The sequence below is a fragment of the Lytechinus pictus genome, chromosome 2 (genome assembly GCF_037042905.1).
Source record: "Lytechinus pictus isolate F3 Inbred chromosome 2, Lp3.0, whole genome shotgun sequence".
NCBI classification, from domain to species: Eukaryota; Metazoa; Echinodermata; class Echinoidea; order Temnopleuroida; family Toxopneustidae; genus Lytechinus; species Lytechinus pictus.
This window is the reverse complement of record NC_087246.1, coordinates 43,266,080-43,285,798: the sequence shown is the minus strand read 5'-3', so window position 1 is coordinate 43,285,798 and position 19,719 is coordinate 43,266,080. Positions and strand designations below refer to the sequence as shown.

Below are 19,719 nucleotides of genomic sequence, written 5' to 3'. Positions count from 1 at the left end.
CCATGTGACCTCCAACTGCAGCATTGCATACAGGTCCCCTAAGTAAATCTACCATCCAAGTTTGGTTGAAAAGTGACTTACAGTTGCGAAGTTATGTGTCATGTTTTTGACGGACGGACGACATTTGGATCCCTTAGTCTAGCCTTAGCCTCTGGTGAGTGAGACAAAAAGGAAGCAGCAATTCAGAGGATTTTAAATGAGCCAAACCAGACAGCACTGAAGTAAAAAGGGTTGGCAATTTGAATCTAGTTGCAAGAAGATAAAATACGGCCTAAAAGCATATTTTGAAGTGTAGGCCTACTTAGTTCTTTCGAGAAGAGATTTTCTAGGAAACGACTTGACTCCATGAGGGCGAAGAAACAAAGATGAGGATTAACGTGTGTGCTAGCATGATATGGGTGTGAGCGGAAGTATAAGTGGTCATGGGTTCGCGGGGAGATGGCGCTATAGCGCAAAAATCTGTGTACATATATATTGGAGGGCAGTCCATGAAACATGAACTAGCAAAAGTAGATGGATACATCACGATTATTGAAGTAAATCTAATATTCCCCAGACAGATATTGAACAAACTATGTCCATTTATAAGTAACATCAGACATTTTTTACTCCATTTTTGGAAGCCATCTTGGATTTTTGGACATACTAGACCCCTGACTGTCTTTGTAACTTGTCGTAATGTATAATTTGACACTTGAAACCATAGTCTAGACACCAAAATCAATATGCCACTTTTAATTATTAGCAGCCATTTTAGAGTCAATTTTTGGAAGCCATATTGGATTATTGGACATACCAGATCGCTGACCCATTTCACCCATTTAACCATGGTTAGACACAAAAATCATGTTCGTGGATATTGAGCATACCATTTCCGGTGTTTTTTTTAAGTAGGAACATAAATTTTAGACTCCATTTCTTGAAGCCATCTTGGACCACTGACTGTCCTTGTAACTTGTCCCAATGTAATTTGACCATTGAAACCATGGTCTAGACACCAAAATCATACATGTACATGTGTATGTCCCAGGCGGATATGAAATGAACTACTAGTATGTCCATTTTAAGTATCGACAGCAATTTTAAACTCCAATTTTGAAAGCCATTTTGGATTTTTGGACCCATCAGACCACTGACTGTCGTTGTAACTTGTCCCAATGTACTACTTCACCCTTAAAACCATTGCATAGAAACCAACTTAAAGCCACATAAGAGATGAATTGTGGATTTTTAGCCTACAGCAGCCATTTTGGCACCACAGAGTGCTTCTATTCAGTCTAGCCTGTATCAACAATGCATGATAGAATAAGCACTTTCCTCATTAAACACATCATACATCATATTGCATCTCCTTTGAGCCACATTTTTAATCTATGTGTATCAGCACCGGCCAATGTCCCGATTCCCTAAAAATTGCTCAGATTAATCCTGTTTTTAAAAAAGACAATCCACATGACATAACTAATTACAGGCCAATATCTATTCTTTCCAGCATATCCAAAATATTAGAAAAATTATTTACAGCAGACTTTACACGTTCCTAGATGCTTTTTATTTTCTAGATTCAAACCAATATGGATTCAGGAAAGGACATTCAACAGACCAGGCTTTAGTACATAGATATCGTCCCTGTTTTCACGAAGTGACGGATACGAGAAAAATCGCATTTTTTTCAATTTTGAGTTTTTTGCATTTTTTGAGATCTTTAATTCATATCTCGAACAGGTCTCAACAAGTTTCAGATCACAAAAATGTCTAATTACATTGCTATGACAACAGTGCACACACGAAAATACCCAGATTAAGGATTTCTTGTTTTTACGAAGTGACGGATAAGCAGCCGTCAATTCGTGAAAATAAACGAATACGCTTTATCACTCAAGAGTTTTTTCACGAAGTGACGGAAGGCAAATTTTTACAGTTTGGAACAGCCGAAGACCATGAAATGGTGAGTTTTTTGTAAATGTAGGAAAGGAAATAAATGTAATGCAGCTCTTTAAGTCATTTCGAGTAATTTCAACCCTTTTATACGTCTCTGATCGCAAAAATCCTTAAAATAACGTCCAATCTTTCCATACATTGCCCCACATATTCATTTTCGTGTCAGTGAAAATTTAATGGAGTATTGCGTGTCATTTTTTTGTCCTCAATTGAACTTGAATGTTAAGTTTAGTCAAACTAAAAGGGTAAGAATATTTTTCCAACATTAATCAAGACTAAATAGATTTAATGAAGGCTGAGGATTTGGTAAAATAATCTATAGGGGCATTAGTTTAGGCCTAGATCTAGATAAATTTACACGAATTGCATTGGATTGCCATTGGACTCCAAAAGAGTCCAATGTTAACTTGTTATGTTCTAACTTGTCTTCACAAGTGCCTAGTATTTGCAATAAATTTCCACAAAAAAAATCTGAAATAAATACATAGATTATATTGTCTTCCTTACTGTAGTGTTAGTTAACTCATCATCTAAATTCAGTAGTACTTTCAAACATATGTAATGGAAAGATACCCCCCCCCCCCCCACCCAGGGGATGGGGGGATTTCTATAAATGACAGTGAGAATGCTGAGATCATGAATTAATTCAGTTAAGTTAGTGGCCAACCCATTTGTGCAAATAAGTTGAGTCCTTAGTTAAAATGAGGATTACTGGAGATTTCTGTTTTAAATAAATCATCTCGAGTCAAGAGTCAGTCTACATCTAATGTAGATAGAGCTTTATAATTTGTTGTTTGTTGGCCACTCCCTCGCCCTTATCTCTATGACATTTTACAGAAAATGAAAGAATCTACATAAATAAACTGCACCTCGGTTCTGATCATAATCATGATGAAGATATTTTCATTTCTTTTCAGATGCAGTATATACAGTAAGCAATGTTTCAGAGAACAAATGAGAGAAGTCCTGGAACCAGTACACTCGCTATTTAACAATACAATTCCAGGTGAGAATTTCCATAGTGTTATAATCCAACATGACATCCTGTCAGTATCAGCCATCCATTCATTTGCACTCACTACCAAAATTAATTTCAATTGCAAATCTAGTAAATAATGAAGTTATAAAAATATATTGACTCAAAGTTATAATAACCAGAAAATATTATTTTGGGAATATGTTAGCATTTAGCAGATATAAATGTATTTCTAAGTTGTAAAAGAACATTATTCCCATTTTGACAAGTGCATTGTGTACTGCCCTAGAGCATTGAAATTTGACATGTGATCATATTTTCAGCTGAAACTTTCTTATAAATTGGAAACATTTAATTGGAATATTTGCTGTAAATATCAGTGGTAAATAGAGTGTATAAAATGTATTCTTAATAATCTTGTAGTACCATACTGACCGGGCAGGTTTTGTTTGGAAAGGGCAATTTAAAATATTGAGTCTGCTATCAATTCTACAAATTCGATATTGGATTGACAAAAAACTTTGAAAACAAACAGTTGATTTGTATATTATTTCATTCTCATACTTAGGTTGGATCCAGGAGCCAACATGCTTGTCAGATGGGTCATTGATAATTCCCTGAGCACCGCAGATGTGATCTGATTTGGTGACATGACAGTTGAATTGGTAGTGACTGGATTTTAAAAGTGTGCTTGGTTTTGAATTGTTAAAGGAACCAAACTAGAAACATCTTCTGAGAACTCTGACTGCGATTCTGATGATGAAACTCTGTCTACACTTGTGAAAAGTATGAAGGAATTGGCTCTGCCTCATGGCCTTTTAAGGCTCTCACTTAACTTTTTCTTTAGTTTCCAGCTGGGTAACTGATGCCAGTTTTAACTTTCTTGTGATTTTGACTTCAACATAAGTTTAGTTTTAGAGCAGTGTATTATATAAAGAAACCATGTTGCTTGAACTAGTCTGTGCTCTTACAGTGATATAATTATGAACTCCTTCAAATATGTTTTATATATACAGTCAAATATAAAGATCAGAATAGTCATTTATCTGCTATCCTTACAACATGTTTAAATTGCTTATAAATACACATCGTCCGCATATGGATGCAGAAGAATTACCCTTCTTTATTCATTTTAACAAGAGTGTCGCTAAGGTAAGCACATAATACGCCCGCCTGTAACATGGAAAATGGAGTTATTGGTCAAGCAAGAAAAGTGGAAGGTGGTGACTTGACCTTTGACCTTCTGACCTCAAAATCAATAGAATTGCTGAGATCTATGCTAGTATCATACACACCAAATGAGCCTAGGTTAAGTTCAACTAAAGTTATCGCATTAACAAGGACTTCAGAAGGGTAAGATGAAAACATGTCACTGTGATCTTGACCTTTGACCTTTTGACCTCAAAATCAAGAGGCTTCCTGGGATCCACGCTAGTATCATACACACCAAATTATATGAGCCTAGGTTAAGTTAAACTAAAGTAATCACGTTTCCAAGGACTTCAGAATGGTAAGATGAAAACATGTCAGTGTGACCTTGACCTTTGGACCTCAATTTCGACAGGCTTCCTGGGATCCATGCTATTATCATACACACCAAATTATATGAGCCTAGGTTAACCCTATAGCACCTACAGATTCCTATGCATAATGGCAATTACTCACTGGAGGAAACAATAAAACTGGTAATAAGTAGGCATTGTTCCAAACAAATTGAAATAGTTTTTTATAAATTTACTTTTGTTCATTACAAGTTATATTTATTTTGTAGCATAGGACCTGTTGAATAGAATGGTAAATGGCAAAGTTCATTCAGATGTACGAATATTGACCTTTGACAATCGTTTGCAGAGCGAGAAGAAAAAAAACAAAAGTTCGGGTTTCAGCCGCCCCAGTCCCACGCCTTCAAAAAAATGTAAAGTATCACTGACAGAATACTAAAGTTTTCGCCAAATCTTGGATCAAATATGTCAAAAATTAATTCGAACTCACATCTAGATGTCACTCTGTGTGATATCCAACGTTTTGATGAACATATAGCAACGCCCGAGCTTCTTCGGCGAAGTAAGTGGTTTTCCGAGACATGGACGCAGCCATCTTTGCTGAGATCGACTGCGCAACAGTCTGGAACTTGCTACACAATGATGCATGTCAATCGGTTTTTCTCTAAATTATACTCAATAGGAGCATACACTTTTCTATGCAGATCTATATAGCAGCCAACCTATACGGTATGCACACGCAATATTACCACGGTAAATCATAGACAAGAGATACTATAGCGCAAAGAAAACGTACGGGCGGTTAAAGGCGGTTCAGTGTGTAATAGGAAGGGCGGTCTCGGGCGGTTCAGGTGCTAAAGGGTTAAGTTAAACTGTAGTTATTGTGTTTACAAGGACTGCAGAAGAGTAAGATGAAAATATGTCACTCTGACCTTGACCTTTTGTCCTCAAAATAAATAGGCTTCCTGGGATCCATGCTAGTATCATACACACCAAATTATATGAGCCTAGGATAAGTTAAACTGAAGTTTTCGCGTTTAAAAGGACTGCAGAAGGTTAAGATGAAAATATGTAACTGTGACATTGACCTATGACCTGTTGACCTCAAAATCAATAGGCTTCCTGGGATCCATGCTGGCATCATACACATCAAATTATATGAGCCTAGGTCAAACTGAAGTTATCGCGTTTACAAGGAAAAGTTAACGGACGGACACCGAGCGTGATACCATAATACGTCCCGTCTACGACGGGCGTATAAAAATAGAAAAACAAGGATAGGTTTAGTTAAAATATATACGTCCCATATTTTTTTATGATATTGCATGGATGACACAAAGCATTTATAACCTCACACATGTGTATTACATTAACTAAGCTGAAAGTAATACCAAATTAATTCATTACTTTTGAAGTGAAATATGCAATTTTGTTGTAATGTTCATATCAAGCAAGAAGGGTATTAAATTAAAACTAAATTCCTTTCAAAAATATATGTTGTTGGTTGATTTCGATGCACCAATTTACAGAAGCATTTGTCATAGATTTTAATTTATTTTTCAATTAAGAGATTTAAGGATTCACTCAAGATTACAGCACTTCTAATCTATGCAGGAATTTTCTTGTTTTGGAAAATACAGCTAAATGGATATAACAGTGATAAAAACTGTCATGCACTCATGACCGATAATTTTTTTTCTTGTGGTGGCTCTTCCTTTAACCAATGTTCCTTCATCCTTCAAAACAAGTTCGACTTTCCCTCAAAGGACACATGCTTCACTTGATTGGTCATGCATATCTCTAATCAGGTGAGCTTGCTGGTCCGTGATGGACCTGATAATCAACCCTCTGCTACCATCAGATTCTACCACAGTTCAGACCCACTCACTCGTTCACGATTATGATTATCATTGACAGCTAAGATGCGTGACTCCTGATGATCATCCCCACGCTGCCAGGTGAGTGGAAACACATGTTATGAAGCATTAATCTGAAATGTGTTGTGACTGGGGTAAGGGAAAATACCTATTCCAATAATAGCTCCTACTATAGCTATACTATGAATACCCGGCCAACATTATCAACTATTATATCCCTCTCATGAATATTCATGAGTATTCTAGATAATTGATTGGTCAATTCATGATCATGTGACAAAGTATAATTTCAATAGAAAAACACATCGCTGCAAATAGCTCCGCATAGTTTTATTCTACATGTTCCTCCATATATGTTTTTAAACAGTGAACTGGGAGAACTGCGCATGCTCATGCTCGATATGTTCTCTAAATGATGTTGAACTGCACATGCTCCCTGACTTGACCGGATCCAGATCCGTACCGTTTATTCGCAAAAAATAAATACAATACTAGCTCTCACGCCACTCAAAATACTTACTGACAATCTAAAAAGTCAGTGTGTAATTGGGTCTAGATTATCATGCAGAAAATATAATTCCATGACGGCAATTCATACAGGATTATTCAATTATGAATAAACATAGGGGCATTTTCACCACAGATGGACAAAAAAATCAAGTTGATATTCATGTCAAATGCTTCATGTTTTTTAATAAAACAAGACCTGAAGTTTCTGAGACAAAATTTTTTTCCGACTCTGGCAGCCATTTTTTATTTCAAAATGGCTGCCAAAGTATGGATACAAATTAGTGTTGAAAATAGTATATTGATACATATTTTGTTTTGACAGATTTTTAAGAACAGGTGACATGAATATCAACTTGATTTTTTTGTCCATCTGTGGTGAAAATGCCCCTATGTTTATTCATAATTGAATAATCCTGTATGAATTGCCGTCATGGAATTATATTTTCTGCATGATAATCTAGACCCAGGTTTGATCATGATGTTTTCGCCTGTGATTTAGCTTGCTATTATAACACTTTTTAAAATCACACAGAAAGAAACACCAGTAATTCATTCATCTGATAAAAAAACATTGATGAAGTATGTGATATGGTATGTAATGTCAGTTACCGAAAACATGAACTTTTTGTTCTCATTTCCTGGAAAAGAGGATATATTATATGAAACTTGGTAGATTTCCTCTCTAGGTAACACCCCTCCCTTCTACACCAAAATTAAAGATTACCAATTAACAATGAAGCCATAGGGTACCATTAAATATATGTAATGTCAGTTACCGAGATGTAATGTCAGTTACCATGATAAAACGTTGGTTACCAATATTGAAATGCAAATATGTGGTCAATTGTATGGTGAAGAAATATTGTATACTTGTTATTTAAGTCAAGTCACACCATAAGGACTTTTAAAAGGTATAGTTCACAAGGAATACTATATGAAATTATGAAGGAAGTTGCATTCCCATCGTGCAAAAAAAAATTACCATGAAATTGTTTTGTACATGCACTTACCAAGTACCTAATTGTTTGTTTGGTTTTCGGGGGGGGGGGGGGGTAGGGGGTACTTTTCCCAACCTATTGCCTAAATCTGCAACATTTTTAAAGCTTAACATTGTGATGAAGGGGATTTCCAGGGTCCATTTTTTAGTTTTTTTTTTTTTTAGCATTGCCTCGCTAAAAGTAAATTCCTGGTTTTTATACCTGTTAGTAGTGTGGATGTGTGATACAATTTTGTTTTTGGTTTACAAGTATAGATGAAAAGTGAAATTTGACAGTTCTGATCAATGTTGCATGGATCTACTAAAACTGTGGTGTTTTTTTCTAATTTACAAATAGTTCAGTTTCAGTTTAGAAGCTGGAGTTTATTTTTTGTTGACAGCTTATAAAAGAAATTAGCAAAGAAAATGATTAAACAAATTATGAAGAGAATTGAAATCCGACAGATATGAACAAGCATTGCTTGCACTGACAAGAATAGAAATCAATAAAACTACATGGCTGCATGAGATTCGGGGGGAGGGGTACATGTAGCCTAGGGGAGGAGACCCTTATTCATTTTTGCCTTTTTTGAGGGGAGGGGGTGGAGAAGGAAAAGGTTTAAAAAGTCAATATAAAACTGATGAATATATTATGGGTGTATAGTCAGAAAAATCCATGTGTACAGTCAATGCAATATTAAATTACTATAGGAAAACATGTAATCCGACAGATATGTAATCCGACAGACATGTAATCCGACAGATATGAACAAGCATTGCTTGCACTGACAAGAATAGAAATCAATAAAACTACATGGCTGCATGAGATTCGGGGGAGGGGTACATGTAGCCTAGGGGAGGAGACCCTTATTCATTTTTGCCTTTTTTGAGGGGAGGGGGAGGTTGGAGAAGGAAAAGGTTTAAAAAGTCAATATAAAACTGATGAATATATTATGGGTGTATAGTCAGAAAAATCCATGTGTACAGTCAATGCAATATTAAATTACTATAGGAAAACATGTAGCTGCTATGACCCCCCCCCCCCCCCCCGAGTAAGTAAAACATACATTTCCTATCTTTTGATAATTAAAAATGTGAAGTATTATGAAACTTTTATGATTTTAAAAAGCCTTACATTTAAGTACCAAGAAAATTATGCCTTTGAAAATCATATAGCACTGGTAAATGTTAATGTGTATTGTCAGTTACCGACAAGTAATGATAAAAATGTTCAAATCAAAGAAAGGAATTAAGAAAAAGACAAAGTTTTTCATTGAAATGTTCCTAAAAACTCGGGTATACTTCCACATCAAGCTCACTTTCATGTGAAGCCCTGCACAGAAGATACAATGCAATGATTCCACACATTTGACTTCCATGTGTTATCTCTATGGCAAATTAAGTGTAATGTCAGTTACCGTAATGTCAGTTACCAGCATGGTTGTGGAAAAATTATCATAGTCCCCAAAAGACAAAAACGAATTTTTTAATATTTTGACACATCTTAACCTAGTAACTGAGGTATATTTACATATTCAAATTATTACTCTATCTACTCAGGGACATGAGATATTTCAATTTTAATGAACACCCTGAAATTGCATGTCCTTTTGCGTAATGTCAGTTACCGACACATTTTTGCTTGCTGATGCGTAAAAAAATGTGGTTACATAGGAAAACTTAGTATCAGAGTATACAGCAAGGTTCACTTTATTAACTCTATCAAAAGCAAACTCCCATCATTTGATGTTTTAGAGATACACACAATGAAAGGTGTGAAAACATTGTGCCGTGTAATGTCAGTTACCGTGAAAATGCCCATAGGAGTCAAGATCCGATAATGTAATTGTAGTTAGCCTGCACGTTAAAATTTACATCTTGAGTGCAACTGCAGCGGCCCAGCGGACCTCTCATTTACTGTAGTTGGGTACATATAGAAGCCGCGCACAGCCTACCCAGGACTGGTAAGCATGAGCTCGACAGATGACAGGCCTACATTGTAGGATTAGGTCCGGGGATGTTATAATTGGTCTAGATTGGTTACACATCAGCAATTCTACAAGTTAAAGAGGGATATAAAACAAATATATCAGACGTTCCTTCGAAAGCAAGTGGGAATTATTAATCCTCGGTTGGACTGGCAATATAACTATTCAATTCAATTCAATCATGGTTTATTTCGTATAAAAACAATACATGTTACACAGCCAGAAGGCTGAAATTAGCATGTTTACAATAAAATGATCACAAGTCATGGATAAAAGCAACAATTACAATTTAAACATGTAATGTACATAGATAATAAATAATTTTTAAAAAGCAAGTGTACATAAAAATTCATTAATTATTATAAAATAGAATGGAAAAAGAAACTATGTAAATACAATATTAAAAAGTGATGAATATTAGACAATTAAAAATTAAAATATCAATTGGATTGAAATGGAGACTAAAACAATGCAGTCAGACGGCAGGTCCCAAGAAAGTGGCTTCTTTCATCCAAGTGATATTCATGACTTGAGATGTTTTGCATATGTAATGAGCTTGATGCGGACCAAAACACCTCTTTTCATTCAGTCATTGCTGCTCTAATTGTGCATCGAATTTCATAAATTTGGTATCATTGTAAAGAAGAAGAATCATTCTTTCAGGTCATGTGTTTGAATTTATTCAAAGATTTTGTAATATAGGTTAAAATTTTGATCTAAAATGTGCTACAAAATAATTATTTTCACCTGACAAAAGCTGCTATTTTTACACTTTATTTTTGTTTGAGCCCAAATGATTTTTGGATCATGATAAAGCTGAATATGTATGCTTTAAAGAGGGTGGATAGTTTTGGTAATTCCTCAAAATCGGCCTGTCACCATTCTAATTAATTTGTATATTATATGAATGTGTATGTCCTAAAACAGTCATGATGTGGATGATATGAAATGAAAAGGTGTTTTTCATGATAAATTATGCTCTTACATGTGTGGATTTTACCTTGTCGGGAAACCCGGCTTTTTGAAACGTAGCTGCATGCAGACACTCAAAGTGCGCACCACCGCCTCTGCCGTGCGTGTGCTACGCGAGAACGATAATGTAGTCCTCGCTACACAATTGCGTTGTCAATCAGTTTTACCATAGAGCTATTACAGCTCTATGGTTTTACGAAGCTCATAGTCATAGATAGTCGTAGATACATTGCCGTTTCCAGACTTTCCTTGCATGATTGCATCACATTACAACGAACGGCAGAGCAGACTTTAGATATGAACAGCCTTGATCGATATTAGGAGTACGTACCTCATTCCTACCTTCTGAAGTTTGAACTTGCCCTTGGCTGGGGGCCGCTTGCATATAACAAACCTCGACCGTCCCATCTTCCCCATTAAAAAAATGCAACCACGATATTAGCTGTTGCAAATAAGTATCTGCTCTCTGATTGCTAATATAACACTGGAACAATTTATAAATCAGAATGAATATAACGTACAGCACAGAATTAGAATTGGAAAAACTTCTTTTTTTGGTTCTTCTCCGACTTCCCGCGTATTAGCCTCAGCTCATGTTGTTTCAGATTGACAAAAAGTTTTATTTTACGATTCTAATGATTCAAAAGAAAAGAAAGGAAAATGAAACCAACAGAAAGAACCCTTACATTCAAAGAAAATTCCAAGATTGTGCATCCTGTTTATGTTTTGGAAATGCATTGATTTAATTCTCACTAAAATGATATATAAACAGTCTTTGGGTTAATTGTGTCTGAATTCGTAGACTAGTACAGTGTGCACGTTGGATGTATGTTCTGTGTATGCAGTAGGACTGGCCGGGAATTTCATTCACTTGTGCGTGGGTGTACGGTATGAGTGTGTGTGCTTGTGTTGAATAGTGCGTGTGGAGACGTTACGTAATAAGGTCAACAGATACATTGCATGCAATGATCTTGTATACCGGTACTAAATACTCGTACATGATTGTATCTAGGCCTCCTAAAGGTCATGAAGAGTTCAGTTCACTGGTCATGTACATGGAGAGATCCTGCGTGTCCCGAGATAATTTGATTCAATCGAAACCATGGGCCTACTATACAGCTCAGCATGCCGAGTTTCAGAAAACTGGCTATCCTATGGAATAAGTAATTTATTGGATAAAGTTCTGTAAATAATGTTATTCAGTTTGATTGTATATCTTTCCATAATATGGCCATTTCACATTGTAATAACCACTATCTCACTAACTAAATAGGCCTACCAAAAGAACAATAAAAATAATAATGTGGGTCGGGTGTAACGTCGATATAGGGCCTCGATATCATTTTATATATTTCCCCATAATTTTATTTTTTTCCTGAATATGTGGAATAACCGCTGTGGATTATATCTATGGTTCAGTCAGGGGACTGCGCATGTCCGTGAAAGCGTCACGACGTTGAATCGGATATCTCCCGGAATTTTGAGCTAATTTTGTGGATTTAATCGCAATTTGGATATTTTAACTGAGTTTTGTGGTTTTGAGATACTTTTGGAAATAGCATAACAACTTGGAGCTGAAGGATATTTTGATTTTCTAGCAAGAAACAATGTATTCTGACATGGCAACTCCCAATTCTGCCACGTTTACATCACCACAGGGACCTAAACCCGTATTTATACAGGCACGGGACGTACCAAGGACAGATACACACATTACAGGTGAGGAGTTGTATCTAGCATTATCTCGTTCAATTGACCATCATTTTATAACGGGGGTACAACGCATCGGTAACCTGTGGAGAATTTATGTAAACAGTCATGAAACGAGAGTGAGCCTCATATCAAGTGGATTAGTGATAAGAAACACCACAATCCCAGTGTATGATACAAACCCCTATACCAAGGCCAATAATGAGAACTTGACTCGTGTACTGATAAAGGACATTCCTCTATCAGTAGGAGATGAACTTATCAAATCAACACTACAAAACATGAAATGTCAAATAAGAGGTGAAATAATTCGTCAAAAACTGAGAGTGAATGGTAAACTGATCGACTGTCTGAATGGGGACCGAGTGTGTTTCATAGACCCACCCTCCCAACCCCTTCCCAGATCTATCGTGGTTGCTAACTTATTTCGAGCCAGAGTTTTCCATATTGGACAACCTGAGAGAGTGTCAATTTGCTCAAGATGCCTCGAAAACGGGCACCATTCGTCACAATGCACCAACAGCGTGAAATGTAGAAACTGTAAACAGACCGGCCACGTAAGCAGCACTTGCACAGCAAACGTAAACACAGCCACACCCAGCGAGTTACGTAACACCACAGCTGATCGTGAACCCCGTGAGAACGCCATGAAAGCCGGACCCACATCACGTGATCAAGCCGCGACAGCCAATGGGGCTCGCCCGAAGGAGAGAATGCATACGCCACAGAGGCATACACAACAAGCTGACGCACCGTCACCTTCTCGCAAACAACGTCAACCACACATCACGGGCTTTCTTCGTACACACACACCGTCACAGTCCGATGAGCAATACAACACAACAGACGTAGCAAATGAATGCGACTCAGGAGACGAGACATCGAGCGAGGCAGACCAGTTTCAATCGCCTTTCTCACCTGAAACCCCGACACCGAAAAAATCCAACAAAAAACCTCCGAAGCGGAAAAGAAAAGAAAGATCAAACACAGGAAGATAAATTGACGGAAACGAATGAAAGAACGCCGGAAAACTCAACCCTACTAACATGGCTATTAACTCAAAAGTTCTACATTTGATTTCGGTCAATGTGAGAGGAATACGAAATAAAAAGAAACGAGAAAAAATATTCAAATGGTTAGATTTTCAAAAATACGATATCGTTTTGATGCAAGAAACTTTTATAACCAAAGACCTTGAACCAATACTAAATATAGAAAGAAAATGTTCATTATTTTTTAACAACGGTACCAACCATTCAAAAGGTGTTTTAATTGGAATAAAGGATGGTTTACCTACAGATATCATAGAATGTATTAGACAACCAGGTGGTCGTGTAATTGGTATTCGATTATCTTACAGCAATAAGTTTTATTTTATTGTAAATGTTTATGCTCCGACAAAATCATCGGAAAAGTCTAATTTTTTCAGAGGTTTACTATCATGGCTGAAAGCACACGTACATAAAGATGATTTGCTATTATTGGGTGGAGACTGGAATTCAGTTCAAAGTTCGTGTATGGACACCCAAGGAATAAGTTATGCATATAAACCTAATGACCTGTTACAAAATATATGTAAAAAGTTGAACTTAGTAGACATCTGGAGAAAATGTCACCCTTCACTCAAACAATTTACTTGGCGGCAATACTTACTTGGTTATTACTCCCGATTAGACTATTGGTTGATATCATATAATTTATGTTCATTTGTACATTCCGCAGATATAAGACCCATTCTGAAATGTGATCACAACGCTGTGTCTTTAAAACTTACAATTTCATCTTCAGTCAAGGGTAAAGGTATATGGAAATTTAATAACTCACTTCTTAGAGACGACATATTTAAAGAAACAATCAGAAATATCATAAAGAAAGTAAAACTAGAATATAAAAACTATAATGATCAAATGTTATGGGATTTATGCAAGATTAAGATCAAAGAATATTCAATAAAATACGCAAAGACAATACAGAAGGACAGAAACCAAATATATCATACCTTGCAAATTAAACTTGAAACCCTTTCGAAAGCAAATGATGCTCACCCGAGTGACAATAATCTCACTGAGCTTAACGATGTTACTAAGCAGATTGATAAATTAATTGAAGATAAATGTAAAGGTGCCTTTGTGAGATCCCGTGAAAAATGGATGGAAGAAGGCGAAAAATCATCAAAATATTTTCTCAACTTGGAAAAAAGGAACGGGATAAAGAAACATCTAGACTTTTTGAAACGGGATAAAGATGTCATTTTTGATGAAGAAGTCATTTTAAAAGAAATTTATGAATACTACCAAAATCTATATTCAAATAAAAATAATGTTCTTGTAACAGAAATATATGATTATTTGAATGTTGTTGAGTTTACTACCTTGTCGGAAGAAGAAGCTGACCTTTGCGAAGGTTTACTTACAGAATCCGAGTGTTACAAAGCATTGAAGTCAATGAAAGGTAACAAGACTCCAGGTAGTGATGGACTATCAGCAGAGTTTTATCAATGTTTTTGGCAAGATATAAAATATATGGTTATCAATAGTTTGAACGAAGGCTACAGAAATAATAAGTTGTCAGAATCTCAAAAGCAAGGTATTTTAATATTGTTACATAAAAAAGGTGACAGAGGTTTACTTGACAATTGGCGTCCTATATCACTTCTAAACATTGACTACAAAATTGTAGCCAAAGTCATTTGTTCACGTCTTCAACGTGTTATTGATAAAATCATTTCTAAAGATCAAACTGGTTATCTAAAATTGCGTTCAGCTTCAGAAAATGTTCGTTTAGTTGAAGATGTAATTGATCTTTGTTCGCACCTAAATCTTCCAGGTTATTTCATTTTTTTAGATTTCAAAAAAGCTTTTGATAACATTTGTTAACCATCAATTTTTATTTCAGTTATTACATAAATTGAAATTCAAGGACTCACTTATTAATTGGATTAAAGTTTTGTATAATGATGCTTCCGGAAGAGTGATTAATAACGGTTGGATGTCACAAAATTTCAAAATAGAACAAGGTGTAAGACAAGGCTGCCCACTCTCAGCCTTACTGTTTTTATTAATTGCTGATGTTATGACAAGGAAAATAAAACAAAACGATAATATTGAAGGAATCATTATTCCAGGAGAAAATGGAACCCAGTGTTCAGAAAAAGAAATCAAAATATCACAGCTTGCTGATGATGCAGTAATTTTTGTGAGTTCTGTTAATTCTGGTAATATTGCGATAGAAGATATAAGGCAATTTGGAGAAATTGCAGGCCCTAAACTTAATATAACAAAAACTCATGCAATGTCCATCTTCCCTCAAGATGAAACCTTAAGAGATATACAATGGACAAATGATCCAGTGAAATACCTTGGTATTTTTGTAGGCACAGATAAACGTAAAAAAGAAAGAATGAATTGGGATACAAAACTAGTTAAAATTCAATCTATAATGAACATCTGGAAAATGAGAAATTTAACTATATATGGCAAAATAGTAATACTTAAATCTTTGATAATATCACAAATTGTTTACCCTGCAACTGTAATACACGTGCCAAACAAACTGGCACGTGAATTAGAGAAAATGATGTATATATTTATTTGGGGCTCGAAAAAAGAAAAGATAAAACGAAATGTTTGTATTAATTCATTCAATAAAGGAGGATTAGATATGATAGACTTAAATTCAAAATTATCTTCATTAAAACTTTCATGGATTTCAAAATATTTATAATATGATGATCAACCATGGATGTACTTGTTCAAATTTTGGACAGCAAAGATAGGACCGATGCCCTTGTGTCTCCGTTTCAATTGTTCGAAAAAAGATATGTTAATTGTATGTATGAAAAAGCAAATTCCATCCTTTTATACAGATCTATTGTGCTCTTGGTATGACATACGATTTACTGAATATCACAATATTAATAGTATAAAACACGAAATTTTATGGTATAACAGTCATATAAAATTTGAAAGAAACCTTTTATATTTCAACAGATGGTCCGACCACAATATCTTTTATGTTCACCAATTATTACGTAATCATGCCTGGAAACCTTCCAAAGAAATTTTTGAAATAGTAGCATGTAAATCACTTTTAGTCGAGTTTGAATATTCAAAGCTAAAAAGAGCTGTCCCAGCTGAATGGACTGACAAATGTGACACCTTATCTTCAAAGCTTCCAGAAGATCTTTTTGAAATTAGTGGAGGAGATATTGTAAACTTAAAGAACATGAAATCAAAAGATTTTTATGTTTTACTTGTAACCAAAAAAAAGTCCGATCCACACATTATACAATACTGGCAATCTAAATTAGAATTACCAGTAAACTTTGATTGGCAAAATGTTTTTAATTTCAAACTAAAGTATTTAAAGTATAACAAGATTCGACAATACAACTTGAAAATGCTTCACAATTTATTACCCTTTAAATTCAATTTATGTCGTTGGAAATTAGCTAATGACACATCTTGTATGTTCTGTGAAGCAGAAGAAACTTTTGTTCATATTATGTTAGAATGTAATCCTGTTGCCAATTTTTGGATAAAGATAAAGAATTCTCTGCAATTTATGTTTAAAATTGCAATTCCTATTAACGAAACGACGTTGTTCATTGGATACAAAATTCACGATCGCAAGTTTACGTTGGTTAACTTGTTTATGATATTTGCACAGTATGCAATATTCAAATCTTATGTCATGTATAAGATGCAAGGAAGAGCTTTTAATATATATTCAATTTGGTATGAGTTCAAGAAAGAGATACTTTTTTTATGTAAAATGGCGATTTAAATCCAATGTTCATTTAATTCAAATGTTCAAAGAGCTTTAACCCTATAGAGAAATTTCATCTTTATCACATTTTAGATTAAATTGTTGATGTCTATAACATGTTTATATGTAACTTGTTTTGTAACTCTACACGCACTGTGCCTCGAAAGGAATTGTTAAAATGAGAAAGGAATATGAAGAATAAAGTACCTCTGAACGAGGAAAAGAAAAAAAAAAATATCTATGGTTCAGTCAAGTTGGTCCTTATTTTCAAATCTCTAATTGAAATATAATTCAAACAAGCCAGGGGGGCGGTGGGGGCGGTCGCCCCCCAAAAAAAAAACGTCCCCAAAAAGAAAAAAAGAGAAAAAAGAGAGGAGAAAAGGAAAAGGGAAGAAAGGTACCTTTGAGTTTTTTTTTTCTTTTTATTCTTTTTTTTTTCTCAAAAGAGAAACTCCTTCACTCTTGCTCTAGATTTATATATGAATTTTGCTTCCGCGCTGCGCGCGGTTAAATGACAATATTGAAGATCTCCATTGTTCCCCCCACCCTTTCTCTAACCCTGTTTTTCCACCTCAGCTATATATGTGTTTCTTGCCGGTTAAAGTTCAAATGTATACATTAGGGCATGGAATTAGAGTAAGGTTAGGCCAAAGTATATGAAGTTATCTTTTTTTTTTATTGATCGCGCAACTTCTGGTCGGGTCGGCTCCGGTTGGGTGAAATCTTTATATCAATTTCTGCCGTCACCTCCATAAAGTCAACTTCTCCCGCTTTTCAGCTCATTACTAAACAACCATAATTTTTGGGGCAAACAGGTTCCTAATTTAAAAAGAGGAAGGTATAAAATTCGTATCGTATTAAATAAAAAAAGTACAATATTTTTTATCAAATTCTATTAAACTTCATGTCATTTCCCTGCACATTCATCTCCTGTCCTGTTTTGCGCCCTCAGTTTGAAATTTTGAATGACACCAAAGTTTCTTTATAATTCAAAATGAAGCGCTTCAGGATAAGTCAAAGAAATTAGGTATCCTTTTTATATAATTTCAATAAATCACAGAAGTTTCAACTTTTTGCGCACTATTTTCCTCGTAATGAAGTTCAATAATCAATAATGGAGATATCTGCATTTGATGAAACCTCTGCCCTTTGAAATTTCAGAGTTTCGTTGTTCTGCGCGGGGAGGAATATCTTCCTCACGGCATATACACTTCTTCTCCTCTGTTTTGCGAGTTAAAGATATGCACTGTCGCTAAATTGTTTGTAATCAAGTCTGATCTTTCCAAGGGAAGTATCCAATATGTGTTTGAGAATACCGTTTTCTTGGGACCCTTTTCATGGCAAAAAATTGATAAAACGCTTTAGTTTCCGCGCTTCGCGCGGGGTTATTATCATTTTAATTTCCTCCAATGTATTCCTTTTTTGTGCGTTCACAATCTTTTTTGAAAACAAGGTTCAAAATCACAATATAGTCAACTGAATTGGAGCTGATATATAGGTACTAAAGACAAGAGAGACGGCTCCTTTTCATTTTAATTTATGAAACACCAAAAGCTTCGCGCGGGAGGGGGGAAACTCCCCCTCCCTGCACCCACCCCCTAGGGAGCGCGCTTCGCGCGCTCTGTAAGTGTTGGCACGCTTCACGTGCATTTACCGCCCCCTCCAAAATGAAATCCTGGCTACGCGGTTGGTAGTGATCGAGGGACATCATCAACTCTCATTTGCATAATACTGAGTTGTGCATATAACTATTTTGTGAAAAATATAGGCTATGTGAAATTCGGAAATGCCATACTGATTTACTCATTTTTACATCCAATTTTGATGAAATTTTCAAAATTATGCTTGTTGGATTTTTTTCTATTGATTCAAATCAACATTTTTTTTTCTGGGGTGGACTTGACCCTTAATTAAACATTGAACTGTGGGAGAGATGCAAAAAAATGGCAGGGACAATGATTTACAAGCCAAGCACTGATTGATTTTCAAGTCATTATCAGAAAAAGGAGGTGAAAGAACGGGAAGGGGAAAAAATGCAATGAAAGAAAGAAATTATATAGAGAAAGAAAGAACGTAGGGGAGGGGGGTTGGGTGGGGATCGAGCTGCATGGGAACGAGTCGTTGGGAATTTGTCTAGTCTGACAAACTTTATTATTGCAATTCTTTGTTTCTAACTTGACAACCAAACGATACACGTCCCTCATGAATAACCGGATATATATTGTCACTTGGACTGTTATGAGTGAGAGAAAAGCAAAAAAACCCAAAACAAACATGTTGCGATATCGGCCTAAATTAATTGCATCATAATTCATAGTGCATTGAAGTAATATTATTTCTTCACACACACTTTCTTGTGAAAATGCCTATTTGTTCAACTGCATAGCCTATCCCTTCCCCAATAGGCCTACCCCCCCCCCCAACCTCACAAATCGCATAGGGTGGACAAAATAATACTGCACGAGCAAGTATTTGGCCTTCGGCTGTATAAAACGTGTAA

General features: G+C 35.6%; 1 long non-coding RNA gene across 1 annotated transcript; it reads left to right on the top strand.

Annotated features, from left to right (window-relative positions):
• The first annotated feature begins 1,791 nt into the window (after positions 1–1,791).
• LOC135153308 (uncharacterized) lies at positions 1,792–3,518 on the top strand. The gene is made up of 3 exons (XR_010292761.1): positions 1,792–1,948; positions 2,859–2,947; positions 3,486–3,518. It is a non-coding gene; the product is annotated as an uncharacterized LOC135153308 (long non-coding RNA).
• Positions 3,519–19,719: the final 16,201 nt, after the last annotated feature.